Source organism: Bicyclus anynana, chromosome 8 (assembly GCF_947172395.1).
Source record: "Bicyclus anynana chromosome 8, ilBicAnyn1.1, whole genome shotgun sequence".
In the NCBI taxonomy this organism is placed as follows: domain Eukaryota; kingdom Metazoa; phylum Arthropoda; class Insecta; order Lepidoptera; family Nymphalidae; genus Bicyclus; species Bicyclus anynana.
Window position 1 is genome coordinate 17,457,639 of NC_069090.1, and position 13,398 is coordinate 17,471,036.

Sequence of the window (13,398 nt, forward strand, 5' to 3'; positions counted from 1 at the left end):
TTTTAAAGATCAGAAGAATCAAAATTTTGATTAACAATTTTTGTTTGATAATTACGAATATTACTCAATAAAGAAGTTTAAGATTTTAATCCAGTTGGTAGTAGATGCAACAAGAAATAAATCAAAGTTTTGGCTAGATATAGATATGTTCTCTCAAAATTGCTAACTTTAAGAATAAACATTTTAGTGCTAACATTAGCTCAGATTAAATTACAATAAAAAATTACATAAGAACTAAAATAAACACAAAAACACAATGTTATGATTCATGATTATATTTATACGTTCAATATTGTTAAAGATGTAATCGTGATATATTCATATAAAACATAATATTTACCTCAAGAGGTATATAATCAAGTTTTTATACGATGCTCCTTGTACACTATGAATCATGATTTGCAGTATTTAAGCTAATAATGTTAGACTGATATAAAAAAAAACTTTAAAACAGCACCACAATTGCTATGTCTTCTGACATGAGGCTCAAAAAATATATACGGTCGAATTGAGAAACCTCTTCCTTTTTTTGGTGTCTGTAAAAATATTAGCTTAGTCTAACCAATCTGGTCCCAAGGTCTCCAAAATTTTTGATATAATTATCATAACTAACACCCTTAGAAAAATGTATGTCCATTCAACAAGTTGGCCCGCTTCCACCTTAGATTACATCATCACTTACCATCAGGTGAGATTGTAGTCAAGGGCTAACTTGTAAAGAATAAAAAAAAAAAAAAAAAAAAAAAAATCTCTGTACTTAGAATAGAGCTCTCACTTCATTCTTCTTTGTCTTAGAAAAACAAGCCTTAAGCACACCAGGCACAATCAATAGTTGCATAAAACTCGCAACAAAAGGCGGATCAACAAATTCCTAAAAAGTGGCAACTCATTAGCCCGGTGCGGCGAATGTTCTGTATGAGGAGAGCACAATATGCGCGGAACAATGCACCACGAGACAATGCGCAGAATCAGAGCAACCGATGTCCCGGTTATACACAACCGGGCAGGTGTTTCGCATGTTTTGCACATGTTGTATGTAGATAACACATTTTAGGTCAAAAACCTGAACGCCTCGGCCAGGTGGTTAACTAATTTAGTTGTGCATCATGGATCAAAGCCATGGTTATTGAGAAAAATTCGTTATATTGGGTAAAATCCATAACATCAAGGTAAGGAAAATTACTGTGACAACATAGCAATATAATAATTAAGTAGAATCGATCCCACTGAAGTCTTTTGTTCCTGTATGAAAGGGGATTACCACACTGCTCTTATAGGCCGTATATACATATATTTGGCGGGTTTTATCGCTATCAGCAAAGAATATTTAATAGTCTACCACTCAATAACACTCCCATAGCCCGGAAACCCGCATGCGAGTAGCATGGCTGTTTAAGATCTATTAAATTCTCCTCCCATGGGCATTGTACCGAGTTGATTGACAATTATTTAGATTGATGAAAAAATTTAATAAAGTAGGTAATTGTAAGAAACTCTCAGCTATTTTCTTTACCGATTTGCATATTTTCTTATAACGACTGTAATCTTCATGTTAACAAGTTTCCGAGTGCACCGGAATTGCACGCAGAACACGAGTGAGTCAGTCAGTGTAACCCAAACGTTTACGTGAATGGCTCTCCCATACTCCGCGCCGCTTTGTGGGTGCGTTGCCCTTTCCGCTTCAATAGGGTTGACACTAATGGTGAGCATTTTAAACATAAATATCATAGAGGAAGAAACAAATGAAAATTATATTTTTAATATGCACACTGCGACTTCATCAGTAAGACAATTTCTTCTAGACAACCTATTTCGTCACAGGTAAATCACATAAGATATTGTAATAAAGTAGATACATTAAGTAATGGACAGCGGAACTATTGAGGGTTATTATGTTATAAATAAATAAATTTAGGTACCGAAATAAAAAATATTAATGTTAATTTACTTAACGCGCAGTATGTTTATCGGATCTGGGCGACGTTACCATTTGAATTCGTCAGGTTTTCGTGAAGAATAGCGAAATAAATTCATTTTATACAGTTGTAGATGACCCTTCAGATGTCGGAAATCCACGCCACTAATTGTAAGCATGCACTAACGAGCTGTTTCGGGTTCACACTTTTGAGTCGGGACCACCACTACCCGTAATAATTTCGACCATTTTCCAAAAAAAAAATGTGTTTTTTTAGTCTAGCTTTGATTGCAATTAGTTTTTCACATCTGATAACCAAGGCATTAACATGTTTCATAATATCCTCTATTTAGTTTGGTATTATCCCAGTATATTTGTTAAAATATTTTGTTTTACGAAGTGAAGTTGTTAAATAATAGAGATTATAGTTGTTGGATGTTTCAACAGCTAATTAAAAAAAAACTCTTATTCTAACAATATTCCGCCTCTTGTTATTCTATTAATCGTTAATTCTCTTCTTCTCTCTCGAGTCTTGATTATTCGTATGATTGGCTTGATTTTAATTAAACGATGACGCGGTATTTGGTGGAATACGATTGCTTATACAGTGCTCATACTTAAGTTGAAGACAACCGTTTGAGAGCATTTGAAATGCATACGTCTAGAAATCTTGCTTTTATATGAATCTCAAAATTGATAAACCAATTCCTAGACAGTTTCTTAGTGCTAAAGATTTCATAGTAATTGCTTATCCGAGTCATGCAATACCTATAACAGCACGCGGCGATGCGTGAGCTATGCATAAATGTTTATTGATCAGCGTACTTTCAATTTAATCATCGGTTTTGTAACCTTGGTACCATTTCTTCACTCACTGACTAACGCCTCACTCCCATTCAGAGTTAGATCATGCTTGTAGCCTTTCGACAACATTTTGTAACATTTTGATTTAATTAAGCCATTGCAAAAACTGATTTCGGATACAGATTTGCATATTCCTTATACTATGTCTAGCGACTTGTCCTGACAAACTGATCTGATATCTAAATTTTATTTAAGTATAATTTTTTTCTTACAACTTAAGGTCAATATTAATATTACTACAAAATTAATTGAAATGACACCTTAAACGAGACAAAATACCAATTAATCTCTCGATAAAAATAAATGAGATGTTTTTTAAATTATCGAATTACCTATTCCATAGAATCATACAATTTTATTACTTTGGAACATTACTATGGATTTCTATGATAATAATGATCCAAGTTCTGGATGTTCAAACTTTTCATGATAAAATAAAATCAATTCCTCATACTTATTCACATTCCATTGAGGCCCTCGGTTTAATGTCCGTATCCTCATTAGATAACATGAACTAAATAGCTATGTCATGATACCATGATAAACTTATTTGATCGAGTTAGATAAAAATCCTTAAATCCCTATTACGCAGGTTACGGTAACATTTAGAGTAAGTATACAAGATAAGAGATACTTAAACTGAGTTAACTAATTCACGTAATCCATATTTATCTTAATATAGCCTAATTTTCATATCAAGATCCTGAGATCAATGACCGTCATGTAGAATCTAACATACAGGAAAAATAAAAAAATAAAAAAATAAAAATATATTTTGTAACTTTTCAACATTGCAAGAATTCTTCTTGCACTGCTTTTGAGTGATTTTGATACGATAAATGAGCCTTTTTCTTCTACAGATTTTTAAAAAATCCGCTAGAGGCAGTACCGCGGGGTAGTACAAATCGGCATAATACAACCACCAGATCAGTAAACGACACTTTTATCGTAAGTGTCAAGTTTAGCACAAGTAAGATTTTCTAAGGGTAAAATTTTGAATTAGTTTTATTAACGATAACGATTTTAGGGTAAAATGTAAAATTACCAGGGGGGCAAGATCCCCCGCGCCTTACCCGGGCAAAGAGGATAATCCTCGAGGCCCGTGCCCGCACTTGGATTTATCATCTAAAATTATTTAAAATTTAAAATTTATCTATATTTAAAATTATTTAACGAATTTAATTTTAATTGATATGACAATTTCGAATAAATTAACGCTACATAATCCTAAATCGTGAATTCATGTTCATCATAAGGATATTATGAAACAGTGAAAAATTGTAATTGACGCAACATCTAATTATAGAAACATTGTAACTGCAGTTTTTCCCTATTCAAATCCAATTGACTGTAATACAATTTCACATTAAATTCGTAATGTGTTTAATTGTTTATAGCCCTTGAAGTATACGTCAACTGCATGGTTGTTTTCTTAAAAATCAACCCATTAATATATTCTTATTAACCTTCCAAGATTCCTGACACGTATTGTAAGTGTTAATTAGGATTGAAGTGTCGCCCGTTCTTGTAATTAAGTGGCCACTTGATATCATGGAAAATTTATTTGACCTTGCCTGGTAGCCTTGTCGTTTAGGTACGCTTCACGAGAATTTCCAATTAAATCAGAAAACCGTCGGTCATCAATTTAAACCCATTAGGTACGGGTGTTTCGCAAGGATGACTATTAGATCCCTTATTGTTTTGTACATGCAGAATAGTCACTATGACATAATATTCAACTTTATGTTTGCTGTACAGTGTAACCTTCGCTGGAGGATAATTGGAGGACGGCCGCGTGGAACAGTGGGCAGTGACCTTGCTTTCTGCATCCACGGCCGTGGTTCGATTCCCATAACTGGAAAACATTCATGTGATGAGCATGGGTGTTTTCTAGTGTCTGGGTGTATTAATTCAGTATATAAATAGATAAAAATCTGCTATCTTATTCCGGTAACTATACGCTTACTTTGGGCATAAGAAGTGATGTGTGTATTGTTTAAGTGTATATTAAAAATAAAACCAAAATGATAAGGGTCCACTCAGTCCCGTAGTTTTTATAAACATACACATACACACACAAGCCTTAACTGTTTAATTTGAAGCATTTAAGGAAAAATTAAACAATAACATTATCAATAACATGGGTTTAGACTTACAATAAAGTGTAGCTCGGTCTAAATTATTTTAAGAGCTACGAGTATATCAAACCGCGGTTTTTACGATCGTAACCCAACACCAATTGTGAGAAGTGTATTAATTGACACTGACCCACAATCTCTATTCACGACTGACACCAAAAATAACATTATAACATAGAGCGTGTATTCGGAAATTACTATTGATTCAGAGTCTGCAACTGTTCGATCCAAATAACAAGCGAATTAATCACTTTTACGCAATTATATCGCAGTAGTAGTACCTAGTAGCTATTCAGCATCGTTCACTGCTGAGCAAGTTCTCAGTAACTGAAGTGATTCACGGATATTTTGGAGTATTTAAAGCGTTGAAGAACTACATCTGTATCAACAAACAGACAAATCATTTATGATATCCTCTGTTAAAACAATGCCTCTTTGTATTTCATTTCATACTGAATACGCTGGTTATGATGATTTTTTTGCATCTTATAGTTAAATTTGTAATATTGAGGTAATTCTCAGGATCAGGAGTATTTTTTTTCTCGTCTACTTTATTAAAGGATTGCTTATTCTGACAGATTTATTTAACAGATATAAACAACCAGGCAAATAAAGTAAAGCTACTAAAACCCCTGGAGAAATCGCGCTTGACGTTTTCTCCAAGTCTTAACGATAGGTGCCTGTGCCAATTGAGCTATTATTGTTTTAAAGTTACTACTAAAGTAGGACAGTGGCACCGACGAGCGATGGATGTAAGACAAAGCGAGTCGCTAGCGAGTTGCGCAATATTCCACGCTCCGCTAACTTCCGCTGTCACACACGCACGGACGGTCAGCAGGACATTGGAGATTATAGAAAAATAATGTGATTTTTAAATAACACTTGTCTGGACAAGCACTTGATATTATGTAAGTGGAAAACTTCTACACCTTGCAACACTTTGTAAGGCATACAAGAGACACTTCCTACAATGTCCTGTGGAACTCAACTTGAGGCATTAAAGGCATCATGTACCTGTGATTTTACCGACAACCATAACTAAAGATCGAAACACGGCAATTCTATACTAAGTGTACTAATTCTTTCGTCGTCATCAACCCATATTCGGCTCACTGCTGAGCTCGAGTCTCCTCTCAGAATGAGAGGGGTTAGGCCAATAGTCCACCACGCTGGCCCAATGCGGATTGGCAGACTTCACACACGCAGAGAATTAAGGTAATTTTCTGGTATGCAGGTTTCCTCATGATGTTTTCCTTCACCGATTGAGACACGTGATATTTAATTTCTTAAAATGCACACAACTGAAAAGTTGGAGATGCATGCCCAGACCGGATTCGAACCCACACCCTCCGGAATCGGAGGCAGAGGTCATATCTATCTCACTGGGCTATCACTGTCACACAAATTCTTTACCACGGCAAAATTAATGTTTTTACTGACCAAAATCTAGACAGCTATGCCAAGAGATGATTTGGGCTTTAAGCTAGGCTTTAGATTAGGGCATTAGAGGATGAATGAAATGACACTAACAAGAATGTGTGAACGGAAGAGAAAGGCCAAGGCGAACGTTCCTGAACCAAATCGAGCATACTCTTATCGAGGCGGTCAAGAGTACCAGTGAAAGAAGCAAGGGAGATATGCAAGATGCAAGGATCAAGCAAGTGGAACGACGTGGTCCATGTCTACCCCTATGGGAATGAGACGTGGTGGTATACGTATGAAATATGTACAAAACATAACAATGTGTTGAAAATGGAGTTAGTTATGACTGGTATAGTAATTCTTCCAACTCCAAGTAATCAGAAGTGGAATTTGTCTTTGTTTTTTTTGTTTTTGGAATTTTCAATTTAATTAAAATAATATTATTGTTATCTATCAGTATGTTTGTCTGCGGACGGTACGGCAGTGGGCCAGCAATCATCGGTGCGTCCGTCGCGACACAAATACTGCGAGGTTCCGCCGGTTCGCGACTTAATGCACTTCGTATTGTTATCACTGTCTCATATTTATTATTTTTTCACCCGCGTGTTTCCCGTTCCCGTAGGATTACGAGTTTAAATATAGCTTGTTATTCACTGATAATGTTCCTTTTCATTGGTGACATATATTCTTGATATCTGTTTAGTGGTTTAGGTATAAATGCGTCACAAACTCTTTCTCTCTGACCATCTGACCAATCTTCAAAAGCTTTTTGATATGTCTTATTTGAATGTCGCACATATTAAACTTAAAAATTGTGATGTTACCTACAGTAAATCAACCAAATTATCACTGGACTGTACATAGGGATTTACATACCCTAAAGTATTTTAGGAATAAAATAGATCTGTTTACAGTACAGTATTGAAGTTATAAACTCTCTCATCATGACAACAACTAGCGTGATCAAGCCTCATTACCAACGCTACAAGTATAAACACATTATTAATAAACATTGCAGCTACCAGTAAACACATAATAACGTGCCTAATTTACACATTACGGCTTCAAATATTATAATTAATCAATTTAATAAATATCAACGTACAAAATGTCAGCGCCCGCCGGAGGGCAGGGCTAGTCTTCCGGGCGGCAAGGTCGGAAGTGCCCAAACTTGTGACTGACAGTAATGATAATGACTTCATGAACGAGTGTTTACGAGCCCTGGCGAGGTGTCGGAGCGACCTTCATTTGACGCACATACGTCATCATAATCATCGGAGTTTTAAATCGTTTTAAGGGTTAACTGACTCGTTGGTACAATGGTTAGCCTTGTGTGCATTCGGATCTCTAGGGCCTGGGTTCGAATTCTGTGTCGGAAATAGAAACAGCAGCTGGTAGCTCTTCTATACTAACATTACGAGTTTATAGAGGTTTGTGGTGGATTGTAGGTGGTATCTACTAAACGGATTTTGAAAATTCTTTAACCAATAGAATGCGACGTTCTTTGTGAGTGTCATCGGCTAGTTTAAAATAATCGCGGCTGCCCGTGACTTCGTGTGCATGAAAATTATTATTGTATTATACACGTACAAAAACTTTTTACTGAATCTATAAATTAATAAAACTGTATTAAAATCTGTCGCGTAATTTAAAAGATTGAGGCGTACAGACTGCGGGAAGTGACTTTGTTTTAAGGATGTTAAGTTCATGTTGTCTTTAACATGTTAGTTTTGTTGTGTCTATGCAGAATACATCAGAGAGCAGTGATTTTACCATGAATCTCGGTCATGATTGTCCTGTGCCTGTCATCTCCTGCAACAATACCCATAGCCCGGGTATTCACTACACTCCTCGCGTTGCCGCGATCTTGACGCTATAATCCTTAGCAGTACTGCTCTACTTGCGGAGATACAGCAGGACGAGTAACGTGGGCACACAACTTCCCTGCTCAATTTCCTCGTTACTTCCCACACTACTCGTGTAGTGTAGCAGAGGCATAAGACAGAAACATAATGATTCTACTTGGTGATATGTGCCTAGTACGTACTTCCCCGGAAGAGATATTTCCTTGATATTTTCAAACATATTACGTAGAAATATTCATAATTACAAAACTAGACAAGAAATTGGAATTATTATCATTTTTCTGATAATTAAAACAATATTATTCAGTTCACGATTGAGTCCGCGCGATAATTCCTGTAACCACTTATCGTGAAGTGTTTGTTATCGAAAGGTTATCGTCCGCCATGTTGGATTGATAACAAAACATATTGATTTGAATCAAATGACTTCTCTGACGCCAATGTGTCTATAATGATAATTTATGATGTTCACACATTATGGAAAATCAATTAACAATAAAAAATAACCCGTCATTTTCAAAACTTGTACCAAAATAGCTCGCAGCATTAGGTTTTTGACAAGGGTAATTACATAGCAAATCGTACAAAAGGAAAACATGTAAAAATGATAGAGTCAGGTTGTTTGTTGCTGGTGTAAGGAAAAAAGCCTTGTAAAGTGTTTATCAGATAGCATGGGTACGGTGACAGTTGCTTATACGACGTTTATAATACGTACTATTATCGTGAATCGCGGCAAACTTTCAAGAGTGAAACGAACTGTCACCGCACCCATGCTATCTGAAAAACACTTTACTTGATGTACTTGGGTCGGGCATTGGAACTAGAACCTTTCGGACACCCTTTAACTGTTGAGCTATTGGGGCTGTAGCTATACACCTCGCTAGGGGATAGTATTTCCAATCTCGTTACGCGCGACCTCTTTCTGCGCCGCATTAACACCAATACGCTAGTACGCTTACCCTTACGTCTGTAACTGCATTACTCTATTATCTATTGTTTGTTGGTGCGTATTGTTCGATTTATTACTATAGTCTGGCAAGTTCGTTGATGACTCTCATTATATGCGGGCGACGGGGGGAATGACTGCGCGGGTGTGAAATCGTGTTTGCGGAGAATCAGTCGTGGGTTTTTCATTCATCGCTACACGCACCCCGACCTGCGCGGACCATCGGGAGTATTACGAACGAAATTGCTAAGCTAAGCTATAGCTTTAGATTTGATCTTTGTAATGAAAATGTTAAATATCACCTATCTCAAATAGCGAAGAAAAACATAATGAGGAAACCTCTGTGAAGTGAAGTCTGCTAAACCGCATTGGGCCAGCGCATGGATTAATGGCCTAACCCCTCTTATTCTGAGAGGAGACTCACGCTCAACAGTGAGCCGAATATGGGTTGATATAACTACGATACGTTCCGTTGTCATAAAAAAATATTATTTTTCCTAGCGTATTATTATCACCTACTAGGAACTGATGCATAAAATCGAACCCATTATAAACTCAGTGATTTATCGAATAGCTAACAAAAACTATAAATGCATGCGAAAGGAATTTGTTACATTCTATCGACTTATGCATATTAATCGTTACTAGACATACCTACCTACCTATCTACTGAGTAATTATGATTTTAATATCTGATTCTGATTGATTTAAAATGTATTAAGTAACTTTGGGCCTCATGAGAAGGCTCAGCACACAGCCTTAGTGTGTTGCTTGCCTGGCGATCGAACAAGCTATGCTCGGAGTATCAGATTATGAGGAGCTTTGCAGAGGGACCAAAGTCACCGACATAGCGGCGGGGCACATAGTTCGAAGAGCCGTTGGACGTTGGTGTTCCAAGGTGCTGGAATAGCGACCCCGCATTAGAAAGCGCAGTGTTGGTCGATTCCCCTCCAAGAGAACTAACGACATCAAGCAAGTCACAGGGATTCGCTGGATGCAGGCGGCTCAGGATCATGTTTTTTGGAAGTCCCTTCAAAAGGCCCAAGTCCTGCAGTAGACGTCCGTCGGCTGATGTGATGATGAAGTAGTTTAGTAGCTTCCTAACTTCTGTGTTTTATCAAATGCTTATATAATATAGTTATTTATACGATAAAGGTAGGTACCTAATCTAAAACACAATCGAGCTTTTTTAAATTTTTGATTCTCTGTTTCTTTCTCCAGGCTATAGGTATTTTGGAGCGGCTGGACCGGTTTTAATCGGACTTTCATTGTAAAATAGAGGAAGTTATTCAGCAACATATACCTAGGCTACTTTTATCCTGAATACATCTATGGTTCCGCGGGTCCCGGCATACCTATGTTAAAACTTAATATTACGCGGACTATATCGCGGGAGTCCTAGTAAGTACCTAGGTAGGTATATCAATAAATAATTATAGCACCTTAGGTCAATATATAGGTAGGTACATATTATATTATTTAAAATACTAACATAAGTATTAATTTCATTTACTCATTAATATATATTATCTTGAATTTCATAAGAAGTATACCTTTAATTTTAAGTGTCTTACATGGTAAGTATAAATGCTACCGCATTTCGGTTTGTGTCGAATTCCGTGTGCCAGCAATAAAACAATTATGATTAATATTATATTTAATTGATTCTTCCGGCCCCTTTCCCTCTTAACATGTTTATGACTTGTTACATTTGATTACTCTTATGTAAGAATATTGCTTAATATTATGAGGCTTTTTGTATTCACTTTTTGGATAAAAAACCCATCATATTATCTAAATACCTATGTACCTATCTATTCTAATATTCCTATTCATTGTATGACTACTATTCGAATTATAAAGCAAAAGCTTTCCCGCGGCTATAAGCGTTTTTCTTTTTCAGCAGGTACGGGTAATGTTGAAGTATCGATATATTTTTCGGAAGTCCTTCAAAAAATAAAAACGCTGTATAGGTTTTATAGTATTAAATATTATTATCGCGGAATCGATACCGTAGCGGAAAATCTCGATACCTATTAGATATTTTCTGGAGTTTTACTGGGCAACAGTAACTAACTAAATACTGAATAGGTTACATTAGGATAAGCACAAAACATAAATCAAAAACATAATTACGCTTTCAGTCTACATTCCATGACGCAAATGCCGATGATTAATTAAAATTATTCATCCGAATCCGAAATAAACAATTTTTCAGTAAACTGCAAATCGAAAATAAAAGGTGGATTATTTTTTTATTACCCCAACTCACCTTTGGGTATAAAGAAACTAGTGGGCCCACAACACAAAAATCCTTTTTACGCCAAAAACACAACACTCGAGTTTCGTATAATTCGCGGAGTGTGTCGATAGCAACACGTGCATACACCACGAGAGCCGGACGAAGACTAAGCTAAAAGTTAGCTTCAAGTTGATAAATTCAGCAAGTTGACGCGGCGGCGGCGTAGAGACGCGCGCCTCTACCGGGCCCGCTTTAGTTGACCTTGGAAATGCAATTTCGAGATTTATCAGACCCGGCTGCCTCTTTTTAGGGATCTGCATCCAAAAAGATAAACGGAACAAAATTTTTAACAATAGAACCGTTAGCAAAGTTAATTATGAACAACGTTAGTTCAAGTGGTGCCTGTTATGTATGACATTAGATAGTTTAGATTTAGAAACTAGAAATATCAGCTAGGAAAAGAAATACCAAAATCTGAATCCTACTCTGTTATTGCTTTTTCTTAAAATTACGTAATAGATCAATTTTTAATAGAATGGTAGGTAAAAAGGTACATATTTGAGCATTTAAATATATTTTTTGTAATATTGCATAAGTAATATTAATATAAATTATACTTAAGTACTAGCGGACGCCCGCGACTTCATACGCGTGAACTTTTACAAAGCGCGGAAACCATGAATTTTTCCAGTAAAAAACGTAGCCTACATGTGTAAGTTAAAATCGACGCTAACAACAAAAATCAACCCAACAACAAAAACAACAAAAATCAACCCAGATTAACAGACAGACAGAAAAATTTTAAAAGCTTGATTGTGTTTTAGTATTGTCTAAATAACTATAAGCACTTGAGAAAACAAAACTATTTTAAAATCACTTACAGTAATTTTCATTTATATACTTACTATTGATTTAATTATTTATTTACAAAAAAAATACAACCGACTTCAAAACCAAAACACGTACCCAGTAAACTAAAAAGCGAAAAATAACATCATAATATGTTCTACCTGCTGATCAGTATGAAGGCGGTGCTAAGCCGGTGATGTATTAATTCAAGCCATTTAGATTTTGCAGACAGTGATGTTTCATGTGGCCCTGTCAGAAATGGCTTAAATCAAGACAACACCGGCTAAGCACCGCCTTCATACTGATCAGCAGGTAGAACATATTATGATGTTATTTTTCGCTTTTTAGTTTACTGGGTACGTTTTTTGGTTTTGAAGTCGGTTGTATTTTTTTTATTAAAATTTTTATTATTTTTCCATTTTTAGTGTAAAATTTCATCTCAAACTAACACATCAGACCCCTAATGACAGTCACAACCCATCTTGGTACAAAATTCTCAGCAATACAAATTAATCAAGCCCAAGCACAAGGTAGCTACCGTACACCGTTAAGGGGTTCCCTTAATTGACCTTGGTCTTCATCATCAGACCCCTAATGACAGTCACAACCCATCTTGGTACAAAGTTCTCAGCAATACGAATTAATCAAGGCCAAACACAAGGTAGTTACTGTAAACTGTTAAGGAGTTCCCTTAATTGTCCTTGGTCTTCATCACCAAACCCCTAAATGACAGTCACAACCTATCTATGTGGAAAGTTCTCATTAAGACAAATTAATCAAGCCCAAACACAAGGTAACTGCTGTAAATCGCCAAGGAGTTCCCTCGTCTGTTTTATGACTCCATCATCAGATCGATTTTAAACCTTCATAATTTTATATTTCTGAAAGGCACTAAATGGAAAAGTTCACGAACACACTAGACACCCATATAATTTTCGAAAGTTCCCCTCAATTTCTCCAGGATTCCATCATCAGATCTTGTCATGATGGCAATGGGACCAAATGGGGACTATACCGTTTCGAACAAAAAAAGAATTTTTGAAATCGGTCCAGGCGTCTTTGAGTAATCGGTGTACATACATAAATAAAAAAAAAAAAAAAAAAAAAATACCGACCGAATTGAGAACCTCCTCCTTTTTGAAGTCGGTTAAAAAAAC

The 13,398-nt window shown here is 36.1% G+C and overlaps 1 protein-coding gene across 2 annotated transcripts in view; it reads right to left on the bottom strand.

The window, feature by feature from the left end:
* The window catches only part of LOC112048631 (GAS2-like protein pickled eggs), a 139,173-nt gene that overhangs the window by 70,531 nt on the left and 55,244 nt on the right, over positions 1 to 13,398 (bottom strand). The window contains exon 1 of one of the 2 annotated variants that reach the window (XM_024086250.2): positions 11,423 to 11,583. The exons of the other annotated variant lie outside the window; for it this stretch is intronic. The gene's annotated coding sequence lies outside the window, so the exon portion shown is untranslated. Of the gene's footprint in view, positions 1 to 11,422; positions 11,584 to 13,398 lie in introns of those variants that run through there. 2 annotated transcript variants of the gene reach the window in all.